Source organism: Trachemys scripta, chromosome 1 (genome assembly GCF_013100865.1).
Source record: "Trachemys scripta elegans isolate TJP31775 chromosome 1, CAS_Tse_1.0, whole genome shotgun sequence".
Taxonomy (NCBI): domain Eukaryota; kingdom Metazoa; phylum Chordata; order Testudines; family Emydidae; genus Trachemys; species Trachemys scripta.
Window position 1 is genome coordinate 205,652,846 of NC_048298.1, and position 16,440 is coordinate 205,669,285.

Consider the following 16,440-nt stretch of genomic DNA (forward strand, 5'->3'; position numbering starts at 1 on the left):
TTTTTTTCCTTATAATTGATCTGGAACACTCTTAAATGCTCTTAAAAAGTTTGCTGATCCTGAAAGCATTTGTACTGGTCCATGGACGTGCCAGTTGCTGAGATATCAGAACTTAATACCACATAATTACCATCTTCTTTTCTTTTCCATTTCAGTTTCAACTGTTTTTTATGGATGGTATGATACTTGGCAACCCCATATTCACCACTGTCATATAATTATGACATGTTTTGAACAAAGTATGCCTTGTGAGATATCATCCTATATGTCTTGATCTTCTAGACATTAATATCTCATTGGACTATATGTGCTATAATTGTATGTGAAGTTATGAAGTGTTGCTATGTATGTGCTACTGAAATATGTTGTGGGGTTCAATACACCCACAAGCAGCCTTTCACGTACAACAATAAAAAGGCCAAACAATGTTAATGACTTATTGACGAAATGCGCACAAGGATTACCCCAGGAACTGTGTACAATAGAAACCTCTCAGAGATAGCACTACACAGTGGGGACTGTTTGACCCAGGTCACAGAAAAAGAGCTTTCCAGCAAGTTGAAAGAAGATATAAGAGTGAAAGCGACATCACAACTGGGCCTCACTCCCCACACAAGAGAACACCTGGAAACACAGAAGGAACAAAGACTGAACTGGGGAAGTGCTGGTCCCAGGCTAAAGGGATTTCTAGCCTGTGTAGGGAAACTTGGTGGACTGCTTGTATCATCAGTCAGGGTGAAATATTACTAATTCAAATCCTATCTAGCATATTAGACTGAGTTTGCCTTTTTTGTTTAATTTCCTAGGTAATCTGCTTTGATCTGTTTGCTATCTCTTATAATCACGTAAAATCTATCTCTCTGTAGTGAATAAATGCATTTTATATTTTAACTAAAACACAGTGTGTTGTCAAAGGGCAAAGGGAAAAATCTCATCTCAGAAACAAGAGTTGGTGCACGTCCACTTTCTTTTGTAGAAATGATGGACTGGGTAATAAATTCATACTGGTCGAGCTTTGACCAGGGCAGGACAGTGCAGCTCTGGGGTCCTAGGCTGGAGAGCTGGGGGGTATTTTGACTGGAGCCTCTCTATTGTTGGTTCATGCAGTGACTGGCAGAGCATTCATGAACACAGCTAGGTGTGGCCCCTGCTTGTGAATGTTGGTGTGAGCACAAGCTTGGAGGTTTGCAACTTGTCAACATCACAATGTGAGAGGGTACCCAGGCTGGTGAGTCAGAGGGCTCAGTGGTACCTCAGTTCCAGGTTGCACTTTGTGGGGGAGACTCATCACAGATGAATTGGAACAGCTCCCCAAGGGTTGTGGTGGAGTCTCAATTTTTAAGGATACCCCTAGGAATTATTTTAGGGAAGGTCTATGGCTTATGTTATACAGAAGGTCAGACTAAATTATCACAGTGGTCCCTTCTGGCCTTGGATTCTATGAACCTGTGTAATGCTGGAGACAGATTAATTGTTTGAAAACTTGTGACATGCTGAGACCACATATGAATACCTTATTCTGCATCATTGTTTGTGGATGCTTGTGAAATTTCTGAACTTAATATCATCACTATTCCATTGATCTAGCCATGTTTTTTTAACTTTAAATAAAAACTAGCAAAACCTGGATCAAAGTGTAAATATAAATGTAAGCCTATAACAGGCATGTCGGGTGTGTGTTGATCAGCAGACTTCCCCAAAGATAAAAAGATTGATTGAGGTCCAGAATAAAATATACACCTCAAGCAGCAGCTCTCAGGTCCAAGAAACCAAACAAATGCATTAAGCAGTTAGGTCAGAGACCAGAAATGTGGGCCGCAGACCAAAAGCAGCCCATATAATTAGAATTTGACCAGTGTCTGACCTCATCTTTAAGCATAGTTGATGCCTATACAGACCACCATGATCAAATACAACCAAGATTATTTCAATCTGGGATTATTAATCTTCGCTATTATGACAAAAATGGTTGCATTGTTCTCTATTTCATGCAGATTAACTGATTCTTGTACATATGCTCTTAGGGTGAAATTCTAACCCCATTAAAGTCAATGGGAGTTTTGCCATGGACTTCAATAGAGTCAGGATTTCTTTCCTCGTGTGTTTATGCTTATATGTCTATACATGTTCAGTAGTGTATATGGACAAGAGACACACTTAATTTGCATAACATGAAGCACACACACAACACATGATGATGCCATGTGTTATAAAAGTTTGATGGACACACAGAGTCCTTCATCCTTTACTCAGAAGTTAAGTATGTACTTTCCAAAGAAGGCAAGGGCAGAGCCTTTGCTGCCATTATTTCTTTCTATGGGGTGGGAACCCAGCACAACTCCTATTGAGTTCAGTGAGGCCAGTATTTCATCCTAGCTACCATTCTGGGGTTGGTTTTGTTCCTTTCAAAATAACCCGAGAAATCTTACTATTTTCTCAATAAAAAGCAAACCACTCAGCACCCAGGAAATGTCAAAGTTAAGGTTGCACATGGAATCTTAACTTTGCCCAATTGTGCATGTGCATATGATAAAGTTTTAATTACATGATCCTATACTATTATTTATTCAGCATATGTGCCATAGAGAAATTAAATTATGTTTAAATCTTTATAGACTGATAGCAATTGTATTGTGTGCAGTCCTCTTCATTTCTGCTTTAATAAGTTATTTTAAAATGCCCCTTATTCATTCTCTGCACATCAGCTAAACTGTGCACTGAATGACAGGTTTCAGAGTAACAGCCGTGTTAGTCTGTATCCGCAAAAAGAAGAACAGGAGTACTTGTGGCACCTTAGAGACTAACAAATTTATTAGAGCATAAGCTTTCGTGGACTACAGCATATATATATATGCATCCGAAGAAGTGGGCTGTAGTCCACGAAAGCTTATGCTCTAATAAATTTGTTAGTCTCTAAGGTGCCACAAGTACTCCTGTTCTTCTTTGTGCACTGAATGAAGCAGGGACTCTTGAACAGAGTAGTATTATGCAATCACATCATTCAATACTGTATGAGTCTCTATCACCAAGTTTGGTTCAGCAGTTAATTTTGCCTTCTAATTAATTATTGCTTTCTGCAGCTAATAAGAAATTAATAGTTTTTAAAGTCCTGAAAGCATTCAGATTCTTATATCCATACATTTTTCTTATTTATAAAATGTTATAGCTGAGCTCCTTCTGTAGAAGTGATTACAATAAAGGCAAAGCTAAAAAAGCATATAAACCCTTCCACAAAAATACAAGGAAAAATTGTTCATCTCTCAGTAAAGATATTTAAAAATAAAATGAAAGAGTGAAGATTGAGGGCAAAAAAATAAATAAAAACAACAGGACTGATATCTGTGTACATCTGTGCCCCTTTTTGTGTGAGCAGTGTATCAAGCTGCACACTCATCCTCATTTGTGCACACAGATGATTATTTACATTTACATTTTGCACACACATATGAAAACTGTAGCTAAATGATGATAATTTTAAAGACTTTAAATATGCATACTTAATGCTCCCTAAAAATGAATACAGTAGCTAAACGATGATCATTTTAAAGACTACAACTATATGCATACTTAATGATCCCTAAAAACGAACACATAGGCTAGTTCTTTGTTTTTCAAACAAAGGGTTTGTACTTGTTCAAAGGTTTGTACATGTAACCCTTCTGCCAGTTGGAATTGGCAGCAAGAAGGGTTGGGTTCAATATCTAGGGGGTTCCTTTTCAACAATATAACACAGAACTGGCTCGAGTCCTCACCCGGTAACCTGGTGAAATTTCATACTACCCTCTGGGCGCCTCTAAGAGGCAATTCTTCCCCCCTCACAAGCACAGAGTCTGAGGTAGAAAGAGTTTCTTTGATGAAAGGAACCTAGCATTAATCTGGGAAAACAGCACAAGCGGTATTCATAAACATAAAAGCATGAGCAAGACAACCGCCCCAGAGTATGCTGGGCAGTGTCTTTTGCTTCAGGTTCTTGAGTCCAACACCAACGCTCCTGTAGTGTGCCCCCCCCTTAACACCGCACTCACAGTTGTTGTCCCTGGTCAGTGCAGACCCAGAATTCACAGGTGCATCTGCTTGAATTCGCCTCCTGCCATGGGGAAGAGGGTAAGAGCCACCATGCTTGCTATGCTGGTCGGGCTCCTGCCAGCTGCCTGCTTGCTTGCTGCTCCTGCTGGCTGCCTTCTCACCACTCTTGATGGCTGGCCATTAGTCACCTTCTGCTGTGACCTCTGCACGTCAATTTCTTAATGATTTTTAAGCTCTTAGCAGGCTGGGCAGAAACACAGTCCCACCACAACTGCCTTTAGCTCTGATTGAGCATTTTAAATAACAAAGAGGCTCCTAATGAAACCTATTTAGTTCTTTCTTTTAACAGTGGGGAGGAACAGGTTAAACCAGACCGGTGGGGGGGGGGAGGGAGAGGGAGAGGGAGAGAGTGAGAGAGAGAGAGAACCATTGAGGAGAGTCCACACCTCCCGGCTGAGACACCTGTCCCCACCCCTCTTCCTTTCACAGAGCTCTGGCATTCAAGCCCCTGGCTTAAAGAGGTCCTTTCAGCTGAGGGTGACCCCCTCATTGGGGACAGGTAAAGCATAGTCCTGCTTCCCAATAAACATACAATAATGACAACAACATTGGTAACAGCATTTCACTACATCTGCATTCAGTACTAAATTGATTTGTAACCCAACACCTGCCAAAATTGATTACTTTGAGCAACACTGCACTCTCTGCTGGATATCTAAGCCGAGTAGGTGTGTTCATGTAAATACAGTTTGCTCCTGAAGTCTCTCCCCCTCCCAGCTAGCTGTCAGGGGAGAATTCATTCAGATCCTGCTTACATACATTTTGCAAGACTATACAGGTACATATTGTTTTCCCCTTAGGCTAGTTTGAAGAAAATGTATAATGAAACAACATTATTAAATGTTGAGCACTTTGGCTCAGCTTATGGCAGAATTAAAGCCTTTTCTGATAGGTTCATTGGCTTCCTTGATTAATAATTTTATTAATAGGTTTATGTTTAACCCTCTAGAAGTCAGGCTCAATCTAATTTTAATTTACAAAATTAAACAATAAAACTTGTGAAGGTTGGCTTCAAAATATAAACCAACCATTAGAGGTTGTTTCTCATAGGGATCTCCCCTGAAAGTCAATTAATCTTGTTCCTCTTATAAAACCACCTCTGATCTGTATTCTCACCACATCCCCCTCCAAAGTAAATGGTTGCCAGAGGACCTACCTCAAGTTCCTTCTTGTGGCAGCTGGCATCCCAGTACCACCTGTTACAGGCAGTGAAATCTTTGTGTCCAAAATACATACATACACAGTATGTACAACAGAAGTTTCCCCAGCATCACCACAAGAGAAACACTCAACACACACACACATATGCAAGCCAGTGCAATTTTTCCCCACTCCCTCCTGAAAAGGTGGCATCCCATATGAGGAAACTAGTTTCTCCCCACCTGTGGAGGTGGCCCTAAGGCACTGAGCCTCCAAGCCTCTCCCAGCAGCAGCCTTGTCTCCCGCAGAGACAACACAGAGTGGTTATTGCTGTACTCCTTTCCAGTGGTAGAATCCTCATTACTCACTAAAGGGCCCAGGGTAGGGACTGTGGGCAGGAAGTGAAAGTATCTTTGTATATTCCTGAATGGGAAGATGGTGTTGAAAGAAATTTCAGATTCCCATCCAATTAGCATCTGAAGATATACAAATTCACAGCAAACACTACCCCCAAACAAAATTTAACTATCATCACATGAGAACCCCTTAAAAACATATTTCAGAGTCTTAGGCCAGGGCTATACATACAGAGGGGCCTCAGCGCAGGTGTACTGATACCATCTGGAGAAGATGCTCTAGGCCAATGGGAGAGAGCTCTCCTATTGGCATAAAAAAACCACCTCCACGAGTGGCAGAATCTATGTCAATGGGAGAAGCTCTCCTGCTGATAGTGCTGTGCACACAAGCGCTTATGTCGATGTAACTTATGTTGTTCAGGTGGGTGGTTTTTTCACACCCCTGAGCAATGTAGGTTATGATGACATAGCCTAAATCAGGGGTCTCAAACACGCAGCCCGCAGGCCGCATGCGGCCCGTGGAGCTCTTCCCTGTGGCCCGTGGAGCTCCCCATGCCCACCCCCCATTACTTCCTGTCCCCTCACCTCTGCCCCCCTGAGTTATTTTCTGTGCCTGTTAAGCTCCCTGTGCGCTGCTCCCCAATGTTTGGGGCACCTGCCACCCCCACGCGCCCCCCCCCGGAGTGTCTCCCGGCACCCACTTGCTGCCTCCTCACTGCCCCGGAGCCTGGAGCCTGCAGCACACGTTGAATCCGCTCCGCTCTGCAGGCTGCCGGCTTCCGGCAGGTCCTAGTGTCCCTCTTCACTAGGGTCAGGGCAGGCTGCCCTTCCCCTGCCCTTCTGCCCTAGTCCTGAGCCTCTCTCTTCAGTGAGGTGCTGCCACCCTGGAGTTGCTCTAGATAAGCGGCGGCAGGCCGGAGCCTGCACCCCAACCCCCTGTCTGGAGCCCCCTGCCACATCCCACACCCTCCTGCACCCCAACTCCCTGTCCTGAGCCCCCTGCCACACCCTGCACCCTAACCCCCTGCTGCACCTCTCACCTCTCCTGTACCCCAACTCCCTGCCCTGAGCCCCCTGCTGCACACCTCCTGCATCTCAACTCCCTGCCTTGAGCCCCCATCACACCCCGCACCTCTCCTGCACCCCAATCCCCTGTCCGGAGCCCCTGCCACATCCCACACCCTCCCGCACCCCAACTCCCTGCTGCACCCCTCACCCCTCCTGCACCCCACACCCCAATTCCCTGCCCTGAGCCCCCGCCATAACCTACACACCTCCTGCACCTCAACTCCCTGCCCTGAGCCCCCATCACACCCCGCACCCCTCCTGCACCACCTGGGGGCAGAGAGGAGGCAGAGTTGGGGTGAGGACTTTGGGGAAGGGTTGGAATGAGGGCAGGGAAGAGGTGGGGCAGGGGCAGGGCCTCATGGAAGGGGTGGAGTGGGGGCGGGGCCAGGGGCAGCAAGGGGTGGGTGTCAGTGATGCGGCCCTCGGGCCAATGCACTAGTCCTCATGTGGCCCTCGTGGTCATTTGAGTTTGAGACCCCTGGCCTAAATCCTACAAGCAACCTAAGCAATGTCTAAGAACAGACTACATACACAGCCTCCATCTGTCCACCAATAAATCCCTGTATACCAAATTCTATACGATACATGCCACCTGCCCTTTGTATTTTATCCATACTTCTGACATGGACTGCAAAGCTGCAGTTCACATTCTATAAATATAAATCTACCTCTCACCTCTTATTTATGGGCTACTGACTAGAATTCAGACTCATCTCCACTAAAATTGCCTGTTGTCAGTGGGAAACATCACCATCTAACCTTTTAACCTGCAAATGCAGTCCAGGAAAAAAATAAAACAAAACCCATCAATACTGTCTTGTAGCCGTAATCCAGAGAGCCCTGATCTACACAAAGTATATCTGCACAACAAAAGGCTATCCCACTACATCATTTTTATTAATCCTGCTATATTGTATGTTATTTGTCATATACCTGTATTGAAATAGGTGAATCATAGGCAAGGATATGGAATTCAGAGGAAAGGTTGATTGTGGAACTTTACTGTGAATGTATAGACCTTTATGAACTGTTAACTGTAAGTTACTGGAAATCTACACAGTGTTGTCTAGACAACCTTTAATGATAATTCCCAAACTCTTAAATGCGTGTTTTTAACTGCAATGTTCTCGTACTGCAGTTTAAGTGTTGGCTCACTTAGAAACATTAAGCAAAATGTAGATAAGTGTTTGTCTCGGAATAACTACAATATTTGAATATATTAAGTGTGTGGCTGGGCCTGATTCTCCATTCCATTGCAGTGGTGTAACGCCACTGAATCCAATAAGAGTATAAATACATGGTAAGATCTAGGGATTTGTAACTTTCTATTTTCTGAAAAGTACTATACATGCATGTAGCATATTGCCCTTACTCTGACTACTTCTGATTTGTATCCCAATGTCTGTTTTGTTCGTATGGACTGAATTATTATTATTAATTGCAGTACTCAACAGTTCAAACTGGGATCAGAGCCCTACTGTGCTAGATGCTGAACAAAGATTTAGAAAGAGATAATCCCTGCCTTGAATTGCTTACTGTCTAAAATGACAAAATCAGACAAAGGGAGCTAGTTTATATGCCACTTGAAATATTTTACTATACAGCAAAGAGTGAACTGATTTAACAGGGAGAACAAGAAGTAGTTTGGAAAGCATATTAAGGCTTTTAAACTCTTTAAATTACAAATCTACTGTATAAATGTACCAGTCTTCTGCAGGATGAGGAAACAAGAAATATAAAAAAGGGGGAAAAGCAATAATACTTGGGTTCTTTTAGTTTCTTCTGGGAAGGAAACTTCTGAACTTGTCATACGTTTTTCCCTGCATTTTCTTTAAGGTGAAAAAGTAAGGAAGAATTCTTGGAATGGAGAAAGATATTTAGTTGGGGAGCTGCTGTTCTTGCTCTTCCTTTTCACCTTTCCAAAGAGTCATGGCCCAATCTTCAGATCCAATCCATCTGTCCTTGTTGCAGGACCCTGGATGTAAGGGCAAGGTAGCTCTAAGCCACCATTATGCCTTCCTACCCCAGTACTGAGGGCTGGTTTGGTCCCAGGCACAAAATACAGGAGTCTCAAGGCTGTTCTAACTTGTGCTGGTTACTACTGCTCCGCAAAGGAGCGCAGTCAGCTGCGGATTCCTGAATAGCAGTAGCACTCAAGCCATACAACAAGCCTCTGACAACAGCAATTTCAGGGAGTTGTAGCATAAAGCCAGCTATGGTATGGCTCTGTGACACCAACCTATTTCCCCATGCTGATTAGGGCAGTTTTATTGCCCCTTTGCATCCCTTGGGAAATTCTTGTGAGTTCCCAGAAGGAAAAAGCAACTCTCCCTGGCTTTGATCTTTTTGACTGTGGCCCTCTCAAATGACCTGAGGAAGACTGACCACATAGAGTTCTCAGCTCCTTTCATCCCCTCGACAAGAAATGTCAATAAGGATCATGCCCATAAACCGGAATGGAATGATTGTATAAAGATCACTGTTGGCTTCCCCTCCTGCTAACACTGCAATGATTTGTACTAGAATTATGTATTTGTACATTGCTTTGATTTTCCTTTCTTTACATTCACTCTTCTTTTCCTTCCATTTTTGTTAGCTGTGTATAGGCACATATATGGTCCCATTACCATCTGAACTTCTAAAATATTTAATGTATTTCTCTTTTTGAGCTAGGGGAGGTACTGAAGCACAAAGAGACTAAGTAATTTGCCTAAGGTAACACAGGAAATTTGTGGCAGAGTTTGGAATTAAACCCAGGTCTCCTGAGTCCCAGGTTAGTGCCCTAACCATGGGAGCTTCCTTCCTCCTCCCTTGCTGATGAAAATGACAACAAAGAAGCAGTAAACAAGAAAAGGAAACACAAGCCCCAATCCAGAGAAGCACTAAAGCCAATATTACACTGGTATGATGCTAGTGTAATGCCATTATACACCAGTGTAAAAAGGCTGCAAACAAGTGAAGAGTTGTGTTTGATGGGATTTAAATGGGACTACTCACCTGCCTAAAGCTAAGCAATTATTGAAGCATTTGTTGGTGTGGGACCACAGTGAGGGAATCAGAGAAAGGAAGACAGCCTAAAAGCTAGGGGGAAAGGATAGAAGGAGGCAAGAGAGGTTGGGAGACAAAGACAAATAATATGAAGAGAAAGTAAGAGAGGAAGAGCAACTGGGAGAAGCACAGGGATATATTAATTAGTATAACTTACTATTTACATGTATAGATCTTATAAGCTAAGTATATTTTAGACAGATGTTCTGCTTTTTCCCTTTAAATAAATCCTTCCCCCTTTGTTCTACTCTAGCACATCGTCTTAGGAGAAAAGTATTCTATTGTGTAGAGACTGATGATTAATTTATATTGATGAATAATTATTTCAGGTTGCATGGAAGAGTCCTGTGAGTTGTTGGGGTTTGCTGTGTTACTTACATGAATATTCCGAGGCGGCGGGGGGGGGGGTGTAAGTCATTTCCAAAAGGGAGTCTTAATATATAGTGACTAATATGTGGGGGAATCAATAATTTAGGAATGTAAAAAGCTGAAGTACATGAAAGAAAAATTAACCTCTATTTAGGTAATATTTTGTTCAACTTTTACTGACCTTAATTAAAATGCATGGAAAAATTAGGTCTGCACTGTCAGTCCTCAGCAGTAGAATCTAATATTGATATTAAAACAGAGGCATATGAAATAAGGGGTCATATCTGATTAGGATCAGCACTTTCTTTCAAGCTTGCTCCAGTGCACTTAGGCACTTTAAGGTTGTACATAGAAAGACAAGAAGGCTTTAAAAATAAAACGCAAATACCTCTGAAATTTACTAAGTGAACTTTTCTCTTTGTTTTCTTTTTCCTTCCCCTTCCCTCCCTCCTTTTTTGTTCTGTTTTTGTTTTTGTTTTGCCCACTGACATGCAGCACACAAGACATACACATGTGTGCAACAATGAACATAGAGCATTGTATATGCTTTTGAGATATTTATTTTGAAGTAAACAATTCCCAAACAATAATCATTGTTCAAGAAATGTTAGTCATTGTGCTTCCCACAGAAGCACCCCAACTGCCCTGTGAATGTTTTCTCTGGATCACTGATTTTTACAATATTTTAGTATTTTTATTAGAGAAGGAAGAAAACAAAACAAACCCAAAAAAATAACTTTTTAATTCTTTTTTTTCCAGGTCTTTTTGACAAAGCTCCAAATATGAGGAAATAAATCATCAACCTTAAGGAAAGCAACAACCTTGTAAAAAAGGGTCAGTGTTAGGAAAGGAGGCACTGAGCAACTATCTAAAGAATGATTAAATTCAAACAACATGTACTGTGGCATGAATGACTTCAATAAATTTACACTTGATTCACACCAGTTTATGTGAGAAGAGAAGCAGACTCACTGGGTTTACACAGCATTTTTGGAAAGTTAGATCATACTGCCCCCATTTGGAATGTTTAGACTGTTTGTGGATCAGGATTGCTATGCCTCCATTACTGAATTTTTCTAAAGAAAAACGACGTTGTTCTACAAAAACCCTTTAGCTTCTTGTGCTTAGTCTCACTTTGGTGGATTTCTTGAAGGAATGTCAGCTAAGGTGATGCAAATATTGCCAAATACAATGTGCCAGATGACATTAATGGAGAGACACCAATTTACACAAACTGGGAGCGGGACGGGGGGTAAGGGGGAGGAGAGATTTTCAAAGGCACAAATGTCAATTAGAGCCCAAACTCCTATTTAAAGTCAATAGAAGTTAGATGTCTATCTGCCATTTGTCTTTGAGATCTCCCCCTATATTGTTATGTGAAAATTAGCTGGACTTGAGGGTGTTTGTTCTTGTCTTTGGCCAGCTGATGTTTGCATGATGAAAAGTCCTTTTTCGCCATTTCCTCTAGTGTTGCCAGTGCTCCATTGTGCTAGGTGCTGTAAAATCACAAAGCAATACAATTTGTGCCCCCATAAGGGTAATATCTAAATAGAAAAAACAGACAAAGAGTGCAGGGTAGGGAGGGATACAAAGTGCAAGGAGGTGGATCACGTGATGGTTGGGAGACATGTTCAACATTTTGTTCTGTGAAACCCCATATCTATAATGGGTGGATGGTGTGAAGGATTAGGGTAGGGGGTAAGAGGGATCAGTTAGTATGCAAAATGGAGTAGGGAAAAAAAAGGAAGAATCAACAAAATGCATTTTCATATTGAAAACAAATAATTGTCAGAGGAAGGATGGCCTGGGGTTAGGAAGACCCTAATTTAATTCTCTGCTCTTCGACAGACTCCCTGTGTTATCTTGGGCAAGTCAGTAAGTCCACCATTTAGGTGCCAATAACATTCTCAGAACCACTGCTCAGCTGTGTAAGTCCCCAAGCTGCCAAAGATTCTCCCAGTGGACATGATCAAAGCTGCCTAAGTACTGATGGTGCCCCACAGTTAACAAGCCGCTCAAATTCCTCGCTGAAGCCCCAATAGCCCTGAAGTGAGATTCTCAAACTAGGCACCCTCCTACCTATCTCACCAGCATGGCCTAAGAGTAGGCCTAAGACCAGATACTTATCACAAAACTCCCAGGACTGACCAGGGAGGTTCAGAGAGGGAGTGTGTGTGTCACAGCCTAGTGATTAGGGCATTTACCTCAGACCCAAATTCAAATCTCTGCTCTGGCTAATTTAGAACAGAGACTTAAACTCAGGGCTCACCACTTAAGGTCTGTGCCCTAGCCACCAAATGATTGGCTCTAATGGGATGGGTTGCTCTTACTTTCTGGGTGAGTTGTGGTTTGTTTGTTTTGTTTTGTTTTTTGGTGGTGCGGGGGAGGTTGCGTGTATGAGAAAGGCCTAGATTTTGCCTACCAGAGCATGAGCTGACCTGGATTAGACACCTAACTGTAGGATGAGAAATCTGAGCAGATATAGCGCCTCCCTCTGGCCTGTTAGTCGGGTGCTTAGAGGCCCAGGTCAATAGGAGTTAGGCACCTTAGTACTTTAGGCATCACCCCTGCTCTGCATTTCACTCATGGCTAAATAAGGCAGCTTCCCACTCAGCTTGCTGGCTTCTGAGGCTTGCTGGTTTCCCTTCTTTAGGTACCCAACTCTCCCCACGCATTGTATGTGGAACCTGGGCACCTGACTTGAGGACAAGGATTCAGGTTGATGGCAGGGTACCTAGCTCAGCATTACAACACCCACATTATTTTGTGGATTTGGCCCTTAGTCTCTGAGCTTTTATATTGGTAAAATTGGGATAATAGCACTTCCCTCCTTCAGAGGAGGGTTGTAAGTGAGGATAAATGTATTAAAGATTGTGAGGTGCTTAGGTCTATGGTGACGGAGGCCAGATAAGTTGATAGACATTTGGCATGCATGTTTCCCTGATTTGTAAATGTAAATATTTGTGTGGGCATGCAAATTTTGGGAGCACAAGTAGGCATTCCTGCTTGAAAATGTGGCTTTTCAGAGAGTAAATTTAGGTTTGGAAGAATTCGACTTTTATTGCTGTAGGCCAGTAAACCTTAATTTCACTGTACACACACAGATGAAAAAATATTTCCATCCATAATAATCAAACTTTCAGATAGGCAAAGAAAGAAAAATAATGGTCTGTAATCCTCCCCCATTGTCTATTCCCCCTATAATTTCCCACAACTGAGAAATTTTAAACTTATAAAAATTGAGGGGGGGATGATGCTGAAAAACCATAATTATCCACATCTGTGAAAATGTCAACAAATAAAAATGGATAAAAAGCTTACAATAAACATTGATATTATCCATCAAAATTATAAAAATTGAATTCTGGCAAGCCTAATAAACACACAGTATGTAAAATGTTTAGTTGGCCCTTCAAAAGCTTTCTAAACCCACTTTGTCCATGCCTATGTATATACTGTAACATGTTCATGGATGTAAATATTTTCACTCTTCAAAATCTACATAATTACAGGGTAAGTAGTATTAGCTGTTACTGTGCATGTGGTTCATCTTAGGGCTTGACATTATATTTACTCATCTGACTCAATTAATTATGATTATTAGCAAAAAAAATCAGGCACATAATTACATTTAACTTATAGATATGGTGCCTTTTAATGCTGACTTGCATTTGTTGTGATTGTCATTTGTTGGTTTGGGTTACAACCTACAATATACTACCTAAATTACCTTAAGCAGCTGGAATTACACTTTGACCTTAACTTTTAGGTACTAACAACAAGAATTTAATCTGAAAGTTATTATATTATATTAATAGTTATTATATTAATCATGATGACAAGGCTAGTAATATTGCAATTTCCTTTAAAAAATAGTTGACTAACATCAATTCATGAGTTATTTGTTTCAAAAAGTACCAACTTTTGAAGGCGCCTATAATTGGAATTATGATCTTCATCCATGCAAATACTAAAAATATTATGCGTGTCTGTGGCAAGGTGGACTATGTCCAGAGGCATCACCTTGGTCCAGAATAGAGCAGCTTAGAGCAGCGAGAAGTCCTCCAGGCAGCCTAGAGTGGCTGCAGAGGACCAGCCAATCATAGGGGCTGCTGGAGCAACCAACTTGGGGCCAGAAGGACCCTATATAAGACAAGCAGCTGAGTAGAGAAGTTCAGTTGTTGAGTGGAGCTTGAGGAGTAAAATCTTGGTGTTTGGCTGGCGAGAAGAGTAGCAGGACCAGTGGAAGATCAGTGCGGACAGGCTAAAGCCCCGGGGGATTGAACATAGAACCTGACCAGGCCAGAAAGGGTACCAACATGGGCCTTGCTGGTCTAGTTGAAGACTGAGACCAGGGAGGCCTGCGCAAACACCACCAGCTGCAGGTACCGAGATGGGTCCTGGCTGGGTGGTTGTAGAAGGCAGTGCCTCTGGGAAGAAGCCTAAGAGCTATGGCCCATACCAAGGCCATGATAAGAACTCGGGAGTGTATACCCTGGAAGGGGGAACAGTGTGTGTGGCTCGGCCGGAGGGTTGAGTTGCTGAAGACTGGAGAATGAACCAGTGGCCGCAGGGGGGAATGCTTGCAACAGGCACCCTGATGTAAAACCAAAAAGAAAAGCAGGCTCACACCTAACCGAGAGAAAGTGGGCCATCCACAAGAGGTGGGTGCCTGCCCTCCCCCCTTGCCCATGAAAAGAACTGTGTTTGCAGGCACTATTGGCCAGAGAAAAGGAGGCACCCACAGGAGTCGGGTGCTGACCCCATTACAGTACCCACAGGAGGAGGATGCTGACCCTGTTACGGTGCCCAGGCTAAGCAATGTAATTTTTTAAGTTGTTGCTAATACAGTCACTAAGATAAACTAAAATATGACTGTAAATAGTACTTTCCCTGAAAATGGCACTTTTACTGGGCAGGAGAAGACTCTAATTCTACACTTTAGAGACATATTAGAAATACCTCTTAAGAGAAAAGTCACGTCATCACCCACCAATCACTGGCAGCTTGTACATACTAAACCAATCAGATTGGAAAGAAAGGCAGATGAACTACCTAATAAACAATAAAATCCAGGTAATAAAACATTCATGTCAATATGTTGGTAAGTTGGTAACCAGTGAAGGTTGATTAACAAAGGGGTCATACAATCTGATTTCTTATTCTTAAGGACACAAGCAGCTGCATTTTGGACAAGTTCAACTTTATAGCCTCTATTCTAGGCAAAAGCCATATATTATGGAAGCCAATTTGGATAGTATAAAACTGAACAAGATCTGGCAGTACTGTAAAGTAAATTGGAATAGTAGTACATAGATTAATGCATTACTAACAGTTGTACGTAAACTGAAGTGTTTCTCTGCCCTGAAAAGAAAATTGTTCACATTTAATGAAAATAAATATGCTTCTCATAGCACTTCTATGTTGAAAGACAACAGATCAGAGTAGGACACAGTGAAAAAGAAATGATAGAACTGAGCTGCAGATCACGAACCTGCCCCTGGCTCAGGACTATGTTACATGCATTTCAAGACCCCAAAGCCAAGAAATTTCATTTTAAACCAGGTAAGATTGCTAAGGGATGACTGTGTGCTCAGTTATGACATCTTTTACAAAACCAAGCACCTTAAAGCAGTGTAATAAATAGTTAAGAGCATCATAACTCTCATACTGTTCACATGGTAGACATTGTTGCCTTACATCTGTTGCTTTACACTGCTCTTCTTGGATAAAGGGGCACTAAAACAGGCAGAAACAGCTCCCGAGGAATACTGGTGCCAGGGGATTCCCTGGCTGACATATAGATGTATGAGGTAGCTCTATACTGGGCCACACCCCAATGGAAGAGGTGAGTCAGAAAAGGAGAAGGGAGATGTGTCAGGGTATACTAAACCCACACTAAAGGAAGGGATTAAAGACCAGTGATTGGCTGGTGGGCACACCACAGCACACCTGGAAAGCAAGCTAGACTTGGAGGAGAAGCATCAAAAGAGAGGGAACCAGATGTAGGAGGTAGAAAGACCTTTCATTCTCACCTCCTAGAGAGGAGCACAGCAGAAAGCCAGGTTGCTTTAGGTTTCATTTGAATGTGGATCAGTAATGCAGATGGCTGAAGGACCCAGGTGAAACAGAAGACCTAGTGCTGCTTTTTATTTCTGTTACTTTAGTTATCTTTCTTTTGTCATGTTGAGAACTGGGACCTGGGGTCTCGTCCTCCATGGAACGCTACTGACAATATGAGTCCCCTGAGCAGAAGGTGGGTGGGTGAAGGAAGTAATTCGGGGAAGAAAACAGAGACAGACTTTAACCATTTGCTAAAGGGTTCAGTGGGGGGGACCCAGGGAAGAGATGGGAGTTTTGTTGCCCCACAGCC